This window comes from Spermophilus citellus (genome assembly GCF_964194105.1).
Source record: "Spermophilus citellus genome assembly, chromosome: 7".
Classification (NCBI taxonomy): Eukaryota; Metazoa; Chordata; class Mammalia; order Rodentia; family Sciuridae; genus Spermophilus; species Spermophilus citellus.
Window position 1 is genome coordinate 109479691 of NC_138188.1, and position 20448 is coordinate 109500138.

Genomic DNA, 20448 nt, shown 5'->3' on the forward strand with positions numbered 1-20448 from the left:
CATTCTTCATAAAACTAGAAAAGCAATCATAAAATTCATTTGGAAAAATAAGAGACTCAGAATAGCCAAAGCAATCCTCAGCAAGAACAGTAAAGCAGGAGGCATCACAATACCAGACGTTAAACTACACTACAGAGCAATAGTAACAAAAACGGCATGGTATTGGTACTAAAATAGACATGTAGACCAACAGTACAAAATAGAAGACACAGAGACAAACCCACATAAATACAATCATCTCATACTGGACAAAGGCACCAAAAATATACATTGAGAAAAGATAGTCTATTCATCAAGTGATACTGGGAAAACTTGAAACCGTATGTAGCAAAATGACATTAAACCTCTATATCTTAGCCTGCACAAAAATCAACTCAAAGCGGATCAAAGACTCAGTCACACACTAGAACAATGACCCTGCACCTAATAGAAGAAAAAGTAGGACCAAATCTTCATCATGTTGGCTTAGGACCTGTCTTCCTGAACAAGACTCCTAAAGCGCAAGAAGTAAAATCAAGAATCAATATACTAGGCCAAAGATAAAAAGGTTTTTTTTTTCCTTTTTTTGTCTATGAAGTTGCTGTTTATTTATTTATTTATTTTTTTTTTGGTCTGTTTGATCTACGTGTGAAACAATGTTGTCCAAAAACAAACTGGAATTTTATTTTGCTGGGTTGTTCTAAAAAAAAAAAAAACCATAAACTAAAAGGATTCAAACTAAAAAGTTGATTCTCAGCAAAGGCAACAATAACATCATGAAAGAAGCTACAGAACGGGAGAACATCTTTACCACACACACTTCAGAGCACTAATCGTCCAGGATATATAAAGAACACTTAACACCAAAAAACAAATAACCCAATCAATAAATGGGCTAAGGAACTGAACAGACACTTCACAGAAGAAATAATCCGATCAACAAACATATGGAAAAAGGTCCATCATCTCTCACAACTAGAGAAATGCAAATCAAAACTACTCTTAAGATTTCACCTCACTCCAGTCAAAATGGCAATTATCAAGAACATAAGCAATAATAAGGGCTGCCAAGGATGTGATGTGCGGGAAAAGGCACACTCATACATTGCTGGTAGGACTGCAAGTTGGTGCAACCACTATGGAAAGCAGTGTAGAGATACTTCAGAAAACTTGAAATGGATCCACTCCTTTGACACAGCTTTCCCACTCCTCAGTTTATACCCAAAGGACTTAAAATTAGCATACTACAGTGACACAGCCACATCAATGTTTATAGAAGCTCAATTAACAATAGCTAAACTATGGAATCAACCTAGATGCCCTTCAACAGATGAATAAAGAGAATGTGGTACATATATACGATGGAATATGGCTCAGCCTTAAAAGAATGAAAACTATCGCATTTGCAGGTAAATGGTTGGAATTAGAGAATATCATGCTAAGAGAAATAAGCCAATCCCAAAACCCAAAAGCCGAATGTTTTCTCTGATGAGTGGATGCTGATCCATGTTTGGGGGGTGGAGGAGATAGGAAAGAATAAAGGAACTTTGGTTTGTGTAGAGGAAAGTGAGGGAAGGGGTGGGGCTGTGGGGATGGGAAGGACAACAGAATGAGACAGACATTATTACCCTATGTATATGTATGATAACACTACTGGAGTGACTCTGCACCATGTATAGCCAGAGAATGACAAGTTGTGCTCCATTTGTGTACAATATGTCAAAATGCATTCTGTGGGACTGGGATTGTGGTTCAGTGGTAGAGCGCTTGCCTAATAAGTATGAGGCTCTGGGTTCAATTCTCAGCACCACATAAAAATAAAGATATTATGTCCATCTACAACTAAAAAATATTTTTTAAAAAAATGCATTCTGCTATAAAATAAATAAATAGATAGATAGATAATACTATTGAAAATCAGGCCTGGGGTGGTCGCTCAGTAGTACAGCACTTGCCTAATGTGTAAGGCACTGGGCTCAATCCTCAGCACCACATATAAATAAATAAAAGTATTATGTTCATTTATGACTAAAAATATACTTTAAAAATACTATTGAAAGTCAAAAGAAAATGAAATTATTAATTTTAATATATAATACAGTTAAATATGCTTATTTTAAATCTTATATGAGCCCCAAAATGTCATATTCTATTTCCAGTTCATCTTTTCACAATTTTCATTTTATTCAATGCCAAAGTTAATCATCATTATCAACTCTGTCTAGAAAACATTCCAAGAATTATGCTAGGCACCAATCGCAAGATAGAAATGTGTCCACATATAAAAGAAATGGCACAGTCCTAACCTAATGAAATCATTTTTAATCTAATTAGGAAATTGAGAACTGTCATAAGAGTCAATCAGAGAAAACCTCAAGAAATAACTGAAAAGGAACCCAGTGATTTGTCCAAAATTCCAGTAAGTGTATTAAGTCTGAATAACTCGTGACAAATATTTATTGGTGAGTTATGTCTTTTTTTACTGGTGAAGGATGATTTATCAAGTTAACTCATCACTTAGAAACACTAGTTTCTACTAATGTAAAACGAACATTTTCTTTTTGGGGGCCAATTCATTCTCATTTAGAAAACCAGGGAATATAGAAGCAGGACATTTCCTCTTTTTCAATCTATGAATTAGTAACATTGATTGCATGCTGTTAAGACTTTGAAACTTGTTTTGAAAATGCTTAATGGTATTAAAATACTTTTACATATTACTGAAATAAACATCATAAATAAAAGTAATCTCTTAAAAATATCTTTGAGTGCAGAATTCAAAACCGTTTATGAAACAGATGCATAGTAAAATATGTATCTATTTCTTAGCACCCTCTTGAACTGGATATGACTGACCTCAGAAAACTTCCTAGTAGGCATCATCAAATACTGTAGCTTATAACTGAAGCACACATTTACATAATGCTTAAAAGATCACAAAGCAAATATACAGTCATGCTCCACTTAATGACAGGGAAACATTCTGAGAAATACCTTAGGTGATTTCATTTTTATGCAAACAATATACTTACACAAACTAAGATAGCTACAATGTTATTAAGTGATATAATCTTAGAAGACCACTATCATCTATGTGGTCCCTCAGTGACTCGAGGCATTACTATACAGTAAGTGTATGACTGTACCGGTATTTTCAATGCTGAAACAACCCATTGCATGAAATTGATGAGGTTCACAAAAATTAATGAACTTGAAGTTGCAGCACAGATAAAATGGCCTAAGATTTACTGTTCTCTGACCCCCCCACGAAGCACAGCTATAAACCAACCACAGAAACAAAACAGGGAATAACCAAAGAAAACCTCTGAAAGACATTAAAGCAGTAAACCAAATTGGGACCCCAGGACTGAAGAAACAAAAAAAAAAAAAAAAAAAAAAAAAGAAGGATATTGTTTACACCCAACAGAAGGCAACCCAGACATGGCATTCCCTATTCACCAACCTAGCTCAGAAAGCAGACAAGAAAGTCACATTCCTTCCCCAAATCCAACAGGGATCTCTCTGACAACATCAGGTAAGGGAGATGAACTGGAAGCCCAGCAAAAACAGGCAACAGGAAGTACTCTCCTTCTCTACTTGGCTTGAGATGCCTATTTTCTGTCTACAGATACAGAAGCAAGTAGGCAAAACCAAGGGACTCAGTCATAGCAAGTGGCTCAATTGAAACCAAGACTCTTCTCCCTTAACCAAAGACACCGGGGAAAGAGAGAAGAGAAGTGGGGGATAAACAGGTGGGGATCCCACCAAAATCCTCTTCTACCTGACCACAACCAGAAACCCAGCAGAGGAAACCTCCTCCTGTTCCTCAGGCAGCACCAGAAGGGAACATCTGGATCCCAACAAATCAGACAAATTGAGCAGACTACAAAGTCTAAAAAGTAAGTACACCACCACTGAAACCACAAACCTCAAAAGTGAGCCAAGACCTGGATGCTAAACCAAAGACTGCTAAAGTTAAATAATAATAATAATTATTAATTTAAAAAATTAAATAGGACCCAGAGCTTCCTAACATAATAAACAAAAACACTCAAGAAAATTACAATGTAAGAAAAAACAACTAAGGGCAATATAGATGAATCGGATTTGAATCAGATATCAGCTGATACAGATTTTAAAGCAGTCATCATAAAAATGTTTCAGTGGTCAATTAAACATTCTTCTGAAACAAGTAAAAAAAAAAAATGGAAAATCTCAGCCAAGAAAGAAAAGAAGCAAAAGAAAATTATGGAATTAAAAAATACAATAACAGATTTTTAAAACTTGCTAGATGGGCTCAACACACACATAGAAATAACACGGAAGAGAACACACTGAACTTGAGAACAGAAAATTAAAATTCACTTAATCGAAACAACAGTGAAAACAGGAAAAAACAAAAAGTCTTAAACTGTCAGGCAATAACAAATAACAATCCATGTTATCAAAGTCCCAGAAAGAGAGCAGAGCTGATATGGTATTTGGAGCAATAATGGCTAAAATCTTTCCAAATTCAGCAAGTACTAACTTGCAAATCAAAAAGGTGAACAAATCCCAAAAAAGATAAACTTATAATCCACACTAAGAAACAGGCGTATAGCTCAGCAGCAGAATGTGTTGAGGTTCTGATTTTGAACCCCAGCGTTGGGTGGAGGGAGGGAGGATCTACACTGACATATCATAATTAAATGTTCAAAAACTAAAAACAAAGAAAAAACCTTGAAAGCAGCCAGAGAAAAATGATACTTTACCCATAATGGAACACCAATTCAAATGACAGCAAGATTTCTCAACTGAAACCAGAAAGGCCAAAAATAAAAGTGGTGCAGAATTTTTCACAAAGTGGAGGTTGGCAGGGAGTGGTAATAACTGTCAACCAGGAATTCTATACCCAGTTAATGTACACATCAGGAATAAGGGTGAAACAAAGGGTGATTTAGCAAAGTAAATTAGGCAAGAAAATGAAATAAAAGTTATGGCCTCAAACTTGTCATTCTTCTTCTTCAACCTCCAAATAGCTGGTATTATGGGTATACACCCTCAGGCCTAGCCTACATACATCAATTATATTTCTATACATTATCAATGACCAATCCAAGAATGAAATTAAGAAAATGCCATTTATAATACCACCAAAAAGAAAAAAGCACTTCGCAATAAAGTTACAAAATAGACACAAGACTTGTATACTGAAAACTCCAAAACATCATTAAAGGAAATTAAAAAAGACCAAGATAAATAGACATCTGGCATTAATAGATCAGAAACATCAATAGTTAAAATGAAAATACTTCACCACATTAATCTATAGATTCAATGGAACTCATATCAAAACCCCAGCAGCTTGAGGGGGTAATTAAGTAGAATACATGCTTAGGATATGTGACACCTTAGATTCAATAAGCAGGACCCAAACACACACACACACACACACACACACACACACACACACACCTTAAATATAAAAGCTGCAACTGTAAATCTAGAAAATAATAATGAGAAAATCTTCATAACAGCAATGATTTCTTGGATATGACACCAAAGGCAAAAAGGCAACAAAGGAAAAAAACAGACTAGTGGGAACTACATCAAACTAAAAGTCTTCTGCAGAGCATAGAAAATTATCAACAGACTTAAAAAATAACCTACGGAATACTGGAAATACATCTTAGAAGAGGCTAATACCCAAAATATACAAGAACTCCGACAACTCAATAGCAACAAAGAAGAAAAACAAAACTGTAACCTTATTTAAAAAAGGACAGGCTGGGGGTATAGGTCAGTGGTAAAGCAAGTGCTTAGCATGTCAGAAGCCTTTGGTTCAGGCCACAGCACCTAGAGGGAAAAAGGGGAAAAGGACCCGAATAGACGTTTTCCAAAAACAACAAATAGCTAACAGGGACATGAAAAATGCTCAACATCCCTTATCAATAGGGAAATCCAAATCAAAAACCACTACAATGAACCTCACATATGTTAGGATGCCCATTATCAAAAAAGTAAAAAAAAAAAAAAGTAAAAAACAAAAAGTTGGTGACCATGTGGAGAAAATTTGTGCACTGTTGATAGAAATTAAAAATAGTATAGCCACTACAGAAAGTTTATGAAGGTTCCTGTGTTCCTGTATGTGTGTGTATGTATAAGTATGTAAATATATATGTCCTGTATACACAAATATACAAATGAAATATTATTCCACCTTAAAAGGGAAATTCAACATGAATGAATTGAGAACATTATGCTCACAAAAAAGCAAATACATCATAATTATACTTATATGGGTTATCTAAAGTAGTCACTCAGAAACATAAAGTAGAATAGTGGTTGCCAGGGGATAAGAGAGGTAAAAATAAGCATTTGTTGTTCCATTGCATATAAAATTTCAGTAATACACAATGAAAAGTTTCTAAAGGGAGCTGTTCTACAACACTGTGCTTTTATAGCAAATACCATACTGTACACCTAAGTTTAAGAGGGTAAATCATCTCATGTATTTTTATAACAAAACATCTTTTAAACTATTGAGTTTCAAAAACACTACTGAGAATTATTTGCAAATCATACATCTGATAAAAGCCTAATATCCAGAATATAAAAGGAAGTCTTTAACAACCCAGCAATTAAAAGACAACCTAATTTTAAAATGGGTAAAAGATCTGAACCGATATTTCTCAAAGACAAGTAGCCAAACACATGAAAAGATGCTCAACATCATTAGGCATCAGAGACATGCAAATCAAAACTGTCTGTAGGAAAGTTTTTCTACTCTATTCTCATACCACAACAATCAACACAGAAGATTCTGTGACTTCTGGTCACCGAGAAGTAAGTGGAGGTTTGTCCCCACCAACAACTAATCAAAACAGTCCTCCAAATTCTGCAGGGGACATCAGCTTGATGTTCTTTACGTTTATTCTATTCTGAAACTGGAACTTGTTTGGAATTTGTTTCCATATAATATAGAAGATCTAAGTAAATGGAAAAATATCTAGTGATCACTGATTGAAAGTCTCTATAACAATTCATTCCAAATGAAACTACAGGCTTATTCAATTCCTATCCACTCAAAGCAAGATATTTTTACAAATATAATCAAGATTATTCTAAAATTCATATGAAAAGGCAAAGGAAGCAGAGAAGTCAGAATGAGTAGAAGGAATACTCTACCCAATAAGAATTACTAACCAGCCATCACAGTCAAGAAAGTATGGTCCTGATTGAAAGACAAGACAGATCAATAGAACAGAGCTGAGAATTCAAAAATAATCCAACACAAATGTGTTTTGTTGATTTTTGACAAAAGGTAAAAAACAATTCAATGGAGGAAAGATAGTATTTTTTTTTTTTTTTAACAAATAGTGCTGAAGCAACTGGATATCTACAAGCCAAAAAAAAAAGGCTTTTGGGGCTGGGGCTGGGGCTGAGTACTAAAGCACTTACCTAGCACATGTGAGGCCCTGGGTTTGATCCTCAGCATCACCAAAAAATACCCAAATAAAATAAAGGCATGCTGTCCATCTACAACTATAAAAAATAAAAATAAAAACTTTTATACTAAACCTCACAATCATATTCAAAAATTAATTCAAAATGAATCATGATTTAAATGCAAAACATAAAACTATAGAATTTGTACAAGACAACACAGAGGAAATCTTTTAGAACATTAAGCAAAGTGTTGCTGGACTTGGCAACAAAACCATGCCCCATAGAAGAAAAGAAACCAGACTTCCAACAAAATTAAAAATGCTTCCATGCCAAAAGACTTTATTAAGATATAAATAATCTGTAGACTTAGAGAAAATGTTTGAAAATTATATATCTAACAAAGATTATATACAGACTACATAAAGAATTCTTTTTGAGAATGTGGTGTAATAAATAGATAGATAGGTGGTATCATGTCCATCTACAACTAAAAAAAAAAAATTAAAAACAAAACAGAACAGGGTGCCAAGAAAGAGGAAGGAGAGGAATGAGAGGGATGAGAGGGGATAAAATAGAAAAGTATAAATGAAACAAAACTGGCCAAGAATTACTAACTATTGAAACTAGGCCAACTCTCTTTTTCCTATATTTAAATTTTTCTATAATGAAAGATTAATATAAAAAAAGTCATACACACATACACACACACACACACCAGAATATTAACTCTTGGTTTTATTTTTATTTTGCCAACATGCATTTTAATTCTACAAATTTCTTATATAATTTTTTGGGGGGGTTACTGAGGATTGAACCCAGGGGCACTTCAATCGCTGAGCCACATCCCCATCCCTATTTTGTATTTTATTTAGAGACAGGGTCTTGCTGAGTTTCTTAGCCCCTCACTTTTGATGAGGCTGGCTTTGAACTTGTGATCTTCCTGCCTCAGCTTTCTGAGCAACTGGGATTAAAGGCATGTGCCACTGTGCCCAGCTTCTTATATAACTTTTTTTTTTAATATCATTAATTTATTATTTATTTATTTTTATGTGGTGCTGAGGATCGAACCTAGGGCCTCACACCTGTGAGGCAAACACTCTACCACTGAGTTACAGCCTCGGCCCCTTAAATAACTTTTAAAGAAATGTTTGGCCTGTCAGATCCTGTCACAAAAATAAGAAAATATAGAAGGGATACAGATAATATTGTTTTTGCCTTTGTTTTACTTATTTTTTTAAAAGGCGGCACTACAGAAAAATGTTTTTAAATATGTAAAGAACCCCATAGATCTTCTTTCTCTGACAATACATTTCTTTGGTAATTTGAAAATATTTCATCTAAATATCAGTACTATTTTATCCAATTATATTTCACATAAAGGCTCCAAAACCTTTTTCTAAAATTAACCAAAGGGACCATATTAGAAAGATTTAACCAGTACAATAATTCACCATTACAGTAATCCTCACACAACAGAACAAATGTATATGTTCAAGATACCCTAACATGTTTTAATAATTCCAGTTGGTTTTGCATTAGAAATTTTGCTTAAACTGGAGTGCACATACACTCCTATAATCTTGGCTACTTGGGATGCTGAGGTGGGAGGATCACTTGAGCCCATGAGTTCCAACATAGCAAGATCTTTTTCAACAACGACAAAAATTTTGCCTAAGTTATTCTAATTAACTTTAAACTGTTTTATCTCAAAATTCTTTGGGGTCTTTTTAAATTTTTCTAACATTTTCTTAGAAAGCAGAGAGGCTAAGGCCGGAGGATTGCAAATTGGAGGCCATTCTGTGCAACTTAGACCCTGTCTCAAACTAAAATTTAGAAAGGGGGCTAGACCCAGGTGTGTCAGTGCACGTCTGTAATCCCAGCAATTTGAAAGGCTGAGGCAGGAGGATTGGAAGTTCGAGGCCAACCTCAGCAACTTAGCAAGATGCTAAGCAACTCAGTCAGATCCTGTCTCAAAAATAATAAAGAAGGGATATGGATGTAGTTCAGTGATAAAGTGTGCCTAGGTTCAATCCCCAGCACCTAAATAAATAAATAGGGGCTGGAGATATGGCTCAACGGCAGAGCAATTGTCTAGCATGTGCCAAGACCCTTAGGTTCAACCCCAGTATTGAAAATAAAAAAGAAATACTAAAATCTTTACAGTGCCTACTAATCCCATGCTGAAGAATTCAACAAATATGTGTAAATCTGAATAATTCACTAAAAAGAGCCAGGCATAATGGTGCACGCCTGCGATCCCAGCAGCCGGGGAGGCTGAGGCAGAAGAATCCCAAGTTCTAGGCCAGCTTCAGCAACATAGCTAGAACCTGCCCCACATTTAAAAGTAAAAAGGACTAGGGACATAGCTCAATATTTAAGCACCCCTTGGTTCAATCCCCTGTACCAAAAAGAGAAAAAAAAAATACTTCTCAGTGCAATTACTTAAAATTTTTAATTTGATTAAACTTAATGGTATATCAAGTACAAATGATACAATGACCTTTCCCTCAGTAATAAGACTACAATTAACTTTAATTAAATAATGAAAACTACACAATAATTGAAATAACAAGACTTGAGTTCTCATTATCTGAGCAAGTCACAATCTTTCTGAAATTGTTTCCTCAAAAAACAAAAAACAAAATTTTTAAAAAATCTAAAAACAAAAAAATAAAAGAAAAATTTTTTTAAAAAAATGAAATTGTTTCCTCATCTATAAGCCAAAGGAGTTATACTTTTCACTCCAAAATCCTGTGCTCTAATGTTCTAATATACATTAGAACTTCTGACCCATGATCATTCTAACCACAATTTTAGGAAAAGATTTATAATACATACAATATAGACATCAATTATATAACTTTCATAGGTTTAAATCATTTGGAAGAATGTTATTCTCAATATTTTAGCTCAGGGTTTCTCAACAAGGGCACTACAACATTTTACACAGAATTATTTCTTTTCTGTAGAGGCTGTCACAAACACCATAGGATGTTTAGCATTTACCAATGAGAAGCAAACAGTCTCCCAGGAAGAAAACCAAAAATGTATCCAGATAGTGCCAAAATCATCTCTGGTTTGAGAACCATTATATTAGATTAAAATATTCCAGAGCTTTCTGAAGATGGGAAAAATGAAGAAAGATTGTTTTATTTTGTGATATAGGAAGAAAAGCACTGGGAATGATTTTCTATCAAAACAAAAGGTCCAACTGCATGTCAGATACTATAAAAAGACAAGGTACTCTTTTGTAGGAGGCCAACTTAATAAACCTTAACCAAATGTTGTGTGAGGCCAATGTAGTAATGAGAGAAACAGCCCACAAAGCTGTGGAGTAAATTCAGCTACTCTATCTGTATGCTGTTGAGCATCCTCAATAAAAAATAAAGGTTTTAAATAGAGATTAATAAAGTTAACATAATTCCTCTCCTACCTAGCATTTTTCAAGGAGGCTAAACAGTCAAGTCACTTGCTATTCTCTAATTAATGTGATTATCCACGTGAAAAACATCCACCCACAGTTAAATACCATAGCGGGCTGAGGTTGTGGCTCAGTGGTACAGCACTTGCCTAACATATGTGAGGCATTGGGTTCAATTTTCAGCATCACATATAAATAAATGAATAAAATAAAGGTCCATCAACATCTAAAAAAATTTTAAATACCATAAGCATCTATTTTAATCAAACATAAATATGGTACAAATCCCATTTAAAGTAACACTGAGGAATATTCTCAAGTCCTTTATGCTTGTAAAGAAAGGGCCAACAGGGCTGGGGTTGTGGCTCACTGGTGGAGCCCTCGCTTCACACATGTGAAGCCCTAGGCTGGATCCTCAGCTCCACATAAAAATAAATAAATGAAATAAAGGTATTGTGTCCATCTACAACTAAAAAAAAAAAAAAAAATAGTTACGAAAAAAGAAAGGACAACAATCCAGCACAGAGAATTACAGTTAAATTTAAGTACTTAAACAAAATTGAACGTTCCCAAGTTCACTTTTTAGCTCTTATTTAAATACACACTATAAAACCAATTTGGTCATATTTTCCTCCAAACAGGCAAATACCCAGTTTCATTAGTCTATTCTTGGATAGGTCAACAGATTGGGAATAAGAGACCCAGAGTCTATTCCCAGCTGCAAAACAGACTGGTAATCTCAAGCAAATTATTCACTCAGGTTAAGGTTCTACACCCATATCATGCTGACAATACTGAAAATCTGCCCACAGAGAAACCCAGGACTACCTCCTACACCCAAAGGACAACTGCAAACATATTTTTAGATTTATTAAATCAAAAAATCTGAATAGGACTTTATTTATAGCAATATTTAACATACTTGAAATTTCAAAATTCTGTGGTGCCTTTACAATTTTCCTCTATAAAATTAATAAGAGATCTTTTCTTTCAAATCACACCATACTTGTTTTGCAAAATTCTATGTGAACAGAAAAAGTCATAATTATTATGTAAGACAAAAAGCCTCCTTTAAATTCAAGCTATGGAGTGGAGAAGAGCTTCAACTTTGTATTTCCTAACTTTAGCTTTTCATCTACTATGTAAGTATTTCTTTCTCGGCACTGTAAAAGTGCTTGACAAAGTCTGGAGAGCAAAATTTGCCCCAAAGCCTAATTCTGGAACGGCCTTAGAACAGTTCCTACCACCAGACTTAGAGGTTTTACTAGCTCAGCCAATATAAGGACAGAAGAATACATTTTTTGCTCTTAATTCCAAGTAGAAAACTACTTGTCTAGCAGACCAAGTTACCAGCCTGATCTTTTCACAGACCCTAAAACTGTACACACAACGCAGTCCAACAGAAGATTTGCAAGAACAGAGTTGGTGGGGAGAGGAAGGAGTCCATTAGCCTTCGGCAGCCCAGCTGCCAGGCAGACACTTGTTAGCCATTGAGGAGCACTCACAAAGTTCCCCATCTCACCGCGGGCTGCAAGGCCGACCCGGAAGACTCAGTGTCCAGCAGCCGCGGGGCCCCACCGTCAGCCAAGGCCCAGGCATGCCAGCAGCCGCACAGAAAAGCGAAAAGCGCCGGCCTCTCAGCGCCAGCCTCTCAGCACTCCGCCACCGCCTCCCGGCACAGGCGCATGCCTCCGCGCACACACACTCCCAAGCACAACAAAAGGAAGACGTGGGAGCCGCGTGCGGAGGTCTGTTTGAACACTCAGCAAAAGACCCTCCCCTGGCCCAGGATGCGCGGACCAAGGGTCTGCTCACTTAATGGAGCGCCCCAGAGGAACCCCGAGCGCGCGCGGGTCCCAGCGGCCCGCTAGCGCCACTGGGCCTGGCTCGGCTGGGCTCGGCTCTGCTCGGCTGAGCTCGGGCCCACAGCCACAGAGCTCTGCGCTGCAGCTCCGCCCGCAGCCCAGCGGAGCGCCAGGGAAGTCCAGCCTAAGCATCTGATCCAATCCGGCCGGCTCCAAAAGCCCACCGAACCGGAATTTCTACTTCCTGGGTTTTTTAAGAAATAAAGACGCTTAATGATCCTAGGTAAAAATCCGCACCCCTACAAACCATGGCCCCTTTCCTTACAAAACCAGTCATCAAAAGTACTATCCAACACAACACGCCAGAACACAGCCCTGTAGTAACATAGGCTTACAATAAAAAAATATTTCAGTAATGTCTTCCATAATCCTTCCTCTTACGCTTCCTTCTCCATATCTTAATTTTTTCATCCTAGTTATCCGTGACTTGTTTTTAACCTAAAAGCTGTATTTTTCCCTGAAACATCGTTCCATTTTACTCTTTAGAAATTTACTTTTCTAATACTAACAAGCTTCATAAATTTCTTCCACAACTTGGCTATTCAAAAGTCTCTTAAATAAAACTTTTATTTTTATCAGCTCCTACCAAATCAATTCATATATAACTTCCAAACTGCATTTTTCTCATCTGTTCCTTCATTCCTTCAAAGCAAACACTTTACAACTTAACACACAAATTTGCCCCAAGATGCCCTCAAATTTAGTGAAACTATTCCAGAGCGGCCGCTAGTCACTGAAAAATCCATTTCCTAAGCATACCCCAATAACTTGACTAAAATCTTTCCAAATACTTTCTAACAATTCATTTGAGTCACTCATAACTTAAAGACTACCAGGCCCATTCCCCTAAATACTAATTATATAACCTAATCGAATGAACGAATTCTCAATATGGGTATCTACACATACAAGTGCATACATTTTGACAAACACACATATTACAAAGACTCTGCACAACACCAAGTGTGTATTTCATTCTAATGCCTTGTATATTGGCTCTTCTCAAATTGGCAAGGAAAACATCCAACCTAGATGCTCAAGCATCCAAACTCTATCTTATGAAGTCAATTATCTATGTCAAATTTAAATCATTATTTTTTTATTGATTATTTAAAGCATTACATAGCTCATGATATATCATCTTTCATACATTTGACTCAAATTGTGTTTTGAACTCCCATTTTCACCCCAAATACAGATTGCAGAATCACATCTGTTACATATTCACATTTTTACATAATGCCATATTAGTGACTGTTGTATTCTGCTACCTTTCCTATCCCCTCCCCTCCCCTCCCCTCCCCTCCCCTCCCCTCCCCTCCCCTCCCCTCCCCTCCCCTCCCCTCCCCTCCCGTCTTCCCTCTCTACCTCCCCTGCTGTTGTTCAATTCTCTCCCTTTTTTCCCCTCCCCCTTGCCCTCATAACCTCTTATAATTTTATGTATCACTGAAGGTCTCCTACTATTTCCATGTGCTTTCCCTTCTCTCTCCGTTTCTCTCCCCCCATTCGTCTTTGTTTACTGTAGTCTTTTCCTCATGCTCCTCTTTCCTGTTCTGTTCTTAGTTGTTCTCTTTATATCAAAGCAGACATTTGGCATTTGTTTTTTAGGGCTTGGCTAGCTTCGCTTAGCATAATCTGCTCTAATGCCATCCATTTCCCTGCAAATTCTATGATTTTGTCATTTCTTAGTGCTGCATAATACTCCATTGTGTATAGATGCCACATTTTTTTTATCCATTCATCTATTGAGGGGCATCTAGATTGCTTCCACAGTCTAGCTATTGTGAATTGTGCCGCTATAATCATTGATGCAGCCGTATCCCTATAGAGCGCTTTTTTAAGGTCCTCAGGGAATAGTCCGAGATGTGCGATAGCTAGGTCAAATGGTGGATCCATTCCCAGCTTTCCCAGGAATCTCCATACTGCTTTCCAAATTGGCCTCACCATTTTGCAGCCCCACCAGCAGTGTACAAGTGTACCCTTTTCCCCACATCCCCGCCAACACTTATTGTTGTTTGACTTCATAATGGCTGCCAATCTTACTGGAGTGAGATGGTATCTTAGGGTGGTTTTGATTTGCATTTCTCTGATTGCTAGAGATGGTGAGCATTTTTTCATGTACTTGTTGATTGACTGTATGTCCTCCTCTGAGAAGTGTCTGTTCAGGTCCTTGGCCCATTTGTTAATTGGGTTATTTGTTATCTTATTGTTTAATTTTTTGAGTTCTTTGTACATTCTGGATATTAGGGCTCTATCGGAGGTGTGGGGGGTAAAAATTTGTTCCCAGGATGTAGGCTCTCTATTTACCTCTTTTATTGTTTCTCTTGCTGAGAAAAAACTTTTTAGTTTAAGTAAGTCCCATTTGTTTATTCTTGTTGTTAACTCTTGGGCTATGGAAATAAGGAAATGAAATGGAAATAAGGAAAACCACTCCATTCACAATATCCTCAAAGAAAATAAGATACTTGGGAATCAACCTAACAAAAGAGGTGAAAGATTTATACAATGAAAACTATAGAACCCTAAAGAGAGAGATAGAAGAAGATCTCAGAAGATGGAAAAATGTACCCTGTTCATGGATAGGCAGAACTAACATCATCAAAATGGCGATATTACCTAAATCGTTATTATTTAAAACAACTCTCCATTTCTAAAATAACCCCTCCCAACACCTTAAGATATCCATCACTATCCTAACCCACACAATCCACTCAAATATTCAGAACACACCCAACTCCACAAGGCTCAAGTATGGCTGAGGCAGGTCCTGGAAATAATTCTAGATCACTTCAGGCAAGGTTGTTGTATGTTAAGCCAAGTTTTGAGTTGAGAGCTAGGGATGTAACTCAGTTGTAAAAAGTGCTTGCCTAGCACATGCTAGGCTGGGTTGCATTCTTAGCACCCAAAAAAAAAAAAAAAATCTGAGATGTAACATCCTCAGGCTTTTTTAGACCCAAACTCGAAGTCTTCCTTGTTAAATTTGATGAGTGACCAAATGAAGAAGTTAAGGGGAAAAAAAAAATAATTAGGGCTGGGGATGTGGCTCAAGCAGTAGCGCGCTCGCCTGGCATGCGTGCGGCCCGGGTTCGATCCTCAGCACCACATACCAACAAAGATGTTGTGTCCGCCAAAAACTAAAAAAAAAATAAATATTAAAAAAATTCTCTCTCTCTCTCTCTCTCTCTCTCTCTCTCTCCTCTCTCACTCTCTCTTAAAAAAAAAAAAAATAATGAATGCCAGCAGTCAGGATGCTGGAACTAAAGCTACACTAGGATGAAACACCAATACTCTGTGCCTTGTCATATTTTTCTCATTGCCACTTCATGTTTTTGCCTTACATATGTTCTCTCTCTGAAACATGAATATCAAAAGCTCTGACCTGAACAGGGAAGATCAGGAAAAGTATTCTTTGCTCAAAGGATGAAAGAGTTAATCATGTGAGGAATATAAAATGTAAATCATATTTGGAGCATATAGCATTGATCACTTAATGGTTTAAAAATGTCAGTTGCACCAGGCATAGTGGTGCATGCCTGTAATTCCAGCTTAGGAAACTGAGGCAGGAAGATTAGCAATTCAGGAGGATTTTTAAATTCAATTCCAGCCTGTGCAATTAGCAAGACTGTCTCAGAATAAAATAGAAAAAGAGGTGAGGATATAATTCAATGATAGAATACCCCTGGGTTCAATCCTCAGTACTATAAACAAATAAATAAATAAATGTATGCCAGTTGCTGGGACCACACTAAGGCACATTTAGTTACCTACTTGAGAGTCAAGTCTTTGTAATACAAGGGAAAAGGCGACAGAAGGCAAAAGACTGACAAAAATGAACACTACTACAGAAATGGACAAGTTACAGTTCAGAAGCAGAGACATAAACCAAAAAATAAGAGGCCTGGTCTAAGTCTCAAATATCATCAATGAAGGTAAGTATATGGAAGATGACAAAGGATTCAACCCTTAAGATTAGAATGCTCAAGATTTAAAATAATAAAAAGTCCAGACACAGTGACACATGTCTGCAATCCCAGCTACTCGGGAGGCTAAGGAAAGAGAATCACAAGTTTGAGGGCAGCCTGGCCAAATTAGCAAGATCCTATCTTAAAATGTACAAAGAGCTGGGAACGCAGATTAGTAAAACTTCCCTGAGTTCAATCTCCATTGCTGAAAAAAGAAATACATACACTGGGGCTGGGATTGTGGCTTGGAGGTAGAGCGCTCACCTAGCACTCATGAGGCACTGAGTTCGATCCTCAACACCACGTAAAAATAAAGATATGGGTCCACCTATAACTAAAAAAAATAAATATTAAAAAAATGCACACACCGAATTTATATCAACATATTACAAATGAGTAGTTATGCTTCTGCAAAATATCATCTATGCTCTAAATAAAAGAATTGACAGAAATGATGATGAATATAACAAACAAATCCATCTATTTCCCTCAATCCCTGGGCCACAAAACAACTTGGATTTTTATCATCTCTTAGGTGGATTGTTTTGACCATTTCCTTTCAAGCTTGATTTTTTTCTGGAAAACCTGCTCCTTTCATGTCTTAGCTCTATCACTCTCCTATTCCTTCAGCTTGATAAAAAGTCTTACTGCTTTGGGCTCCTCAAGGTCATTCCCACTGTTACTCTCACTAAAAAATTGGTTTGCTGTCCATCTTATTCACTTAAACTATTAACATCTATCAAACTTCAGAGTACTCTTTTCCCCAATAATTTCAATCCCATTCTGTCCCATATTCAGTTATTATTCTCAATGACCTCAACAATGAGGCTAAAAAAACTTTGTACACTCTGGCCTTCCTCAGCTCCTAAAACCAGCATCTGCACTTCAGCTAGCCACATGTACATACTGAAAAACAGGCCACCAATTGAGACCCCCGTTCTTTTTAAACACAACCACATATATTCTACTTATACACATACTCTTTACCATCATTTAGCTCACTTGTTTCCTACATAATTTAAAACTGTCCCTCAGCCATTTCAGTACTGTCCTCTACAGAATATCATGACCTTCCATTATACTCACTATGCACCTCCCCAGAGACAGACTATCCTCATCATCTGTCTTCTCCACACCCACACACTGGGTGTTAAACACCACCAGAAAGCCATGAAATCTCCCACAACAGATTAATTCTAAATACAACTCTCCATTTCCTTAACTAATCTAAATCAATTTCATATTTAAATCCTTAATCCTATCAAATAATCAATTCCTTCCACAAAATTCCCTTAAATCACACCTTCTCCACCTGTAATCCTCTTTACAACTTCTAAAATGCTCTATCTTCATCCATCTGTTACTTCTTGCCTCGTTTTAGAAAAGTTGTTCTTCCTTTCCAAACTAAACTTGTTAATACAATTCCTACATTCATTGCTTTCTATTCTTCCAATCCACTCTACCAGTAAGCCTCCATGTTGGTCTGTGAATTGCTCTCTTGAAGACCACAAAGGGAAAAAGAAAGAGAAGTAGAAAAAATTCTATGTAACATATCCTATGAGCCACTATCTAAGTCTTTATCCTCTGACAATGAGACGTGGACTATCACCTTGGTTTGTACAGGCACATGATTCTACTCTGTACACACTCTTACACATGATTCTCAGTGTATCATTACACTCTGATCTCTCTGCTTGCTGCTTCTGTCTCAAAAGACTACTGTTTCTCTTCTTAAGTTTAAATTGTGGGCACTTTCACAATTTTTGTTCTGGAACTTTCTCTATTTCCCTCCACTTCGGGGTCTCATTCCTCACCAATGCATCTACATTTTTGTTTTCCATATGGATATCTTCCCCTAGGCCCCCTAAATGAGCTTTAAACCATCACCCTCTGCTACAATCTACATATATTCCTGAGGAATTTAATATATGACTTCTTTTTCGCTAGATTCACTACTTGTTCCAATTAACACTTTAATTATCAGTCCAAATAATTTCATAACCATCACTGCCCTACCAAATCCAGAATTAGTAGCTTCAATTATCACTCTCTGTACATATTCCCAAATCTCGACTGAACCTCTTTCCTCAGTTTCAATCCAGTATTTTTAACTCTAGCTAGATAACTCCCCCTGGATATTTCCATTGGTGCCTTACACATTGATCAATGTGTCTTAAAATACCAAAATAGTTCTAACTAATCCAATTAATTTCTGTTAATGGCATCAAAATTCTCAGTCACTCAGGTTATAAGCCCTAGAGCTTCCATTTCCTTTTTCTCTACTGTTTCTCAAAAGTCCCTTTCAATTCACTTTTCATTAAATTATTTATTTATTCTAATTTGTTATACATGATAGCCGAATATAATTCATTTCATATTACACATATAGAGCACAATTTTTTAAGTCACGCACACAAAGTATTTTCACACCATTCATATCTTTATACATGTACGTAGGGTAATGATGTCTAACTCATTCCACCATCATTCCTCAATTTTTTTTATAAATATTTTTAATATTTTTAGTTGTAGATGGACACAATACTTTTATTTTATTTATTTTTATGTGGTGAATAGGTAGGCTCAAACCCAGTGCCTCACACATACCAGGTAAGTGCTCTACCACTGAGCCACAACCCCTTTGAGGTATTTTGAAGTATTTGTTTGGTTTGGTTTGGTTTTTTCCTAGTAGTAGGTATTCAAACCAGTGTCGTTTTATCACTGACCTACATCCCCAGTCCTTTTATTTTTTATTTTGAGATGGGGGTCTCACTAGATTACACAGGCTGGCCTCCAACTAGTGATCCTCCCACCTAAGTCTCCCAAGTTGCTGGCATTACAGACATGTGCCACCACACCTAGCTCTTTCAGGTATCTCATATCTATCTATCCCTTTCCTTTTATTTCCATTACCATCATTCCCAACTGGGATCCTCAATATTTCACACTCTTGCTGTAGCCTTCTTTGTCTCCCAGTTACCATGGTCTCCTCATTACAAAAAAGAAAATGTCACCAGATGGCATTCTTAAGCTCCCTCATTTCCCCACTCAAGTCATCAATAGTTTCCCAATACCACCTGAGTCAAGTTAAAACTCTTTAGACATCCCCAAAATGGAAACTACTCAATTGTCCAACAGTCATGGAATGGATAATTACATTGTGGTACATTCACATAATGGAATCTCAAGGAGTAATGAAAAAGAATGAACTACAACTATATGCAACATGATCAACCTCACAGAATAATGTCAAGCAAAAGAAACTGACACAGAAAAGTATGATTCCACTTATATGAAGTTCAAAAGCACAGCATTACTCTGTTATGATTTAGAGATCACAATAGTTACTGTGGGTTATAGGAAACATCAACTTGGAGGAGATACATAAGGTAGCCTTCTGAGATATATTCTCTCTATTATATATTCTCTATTTATTCTCTGTATTAAGCTGGGTAGTGGGTATACAAATGTACACCTAACGAAAACTCATTTACCTGTACCCTTAGTATGTGTCATATCTCAATAAATAAATTTTAAAAACCAATTAAGCCTGGATTTTGAGGTCTTCCATCTACTTCCCAGCTTGATTTTCCTCCATTCTTCAAAATGAACCCTACAGTATAACTAATTTAAACTGTCAACCCCTAAACACACCCAGAATCTTTCTGTTACTCATATCTCTTCTTAGAATGCCAACTCTCACCATCTTGTCTACTACAATTCTATTTACCCTGCAAGGTCTAAGCTACACCCCAGTTTCTCCACAAACCCAAATCTGATCAAAGTTGCTATA

The 20448-nt window shown here is 36.6% G+C and overlaps 1 protein-coding gene across 13 annotated transcripts in view; it reads right to left on the minus strand.

The window, feature by feature from the left end:
- The window catches only part of ZNF148 (zinc finger protein 148), a 142666-nt gene that overhangs the window by 113014 nt on the left and 9204 nt on the right, over window positions 1-20448 (minus strand). Inside the window, exon 1 of one of the 13 annotated variants that reach the window (XM_081302132.1) lies at window positions 12351-12798. The exons of the other annotated variants lie outside the window; for them this stretch is intronic. The gene's annotated coding sequence lies outside the window, so the exon portion shown is untranslated. Of the gene's footprint in view, window positions 1-12350; window positions 12799-20448 lie in introns of those variants that run through there. 13 annotated transcript variants of the gene reach the window in all.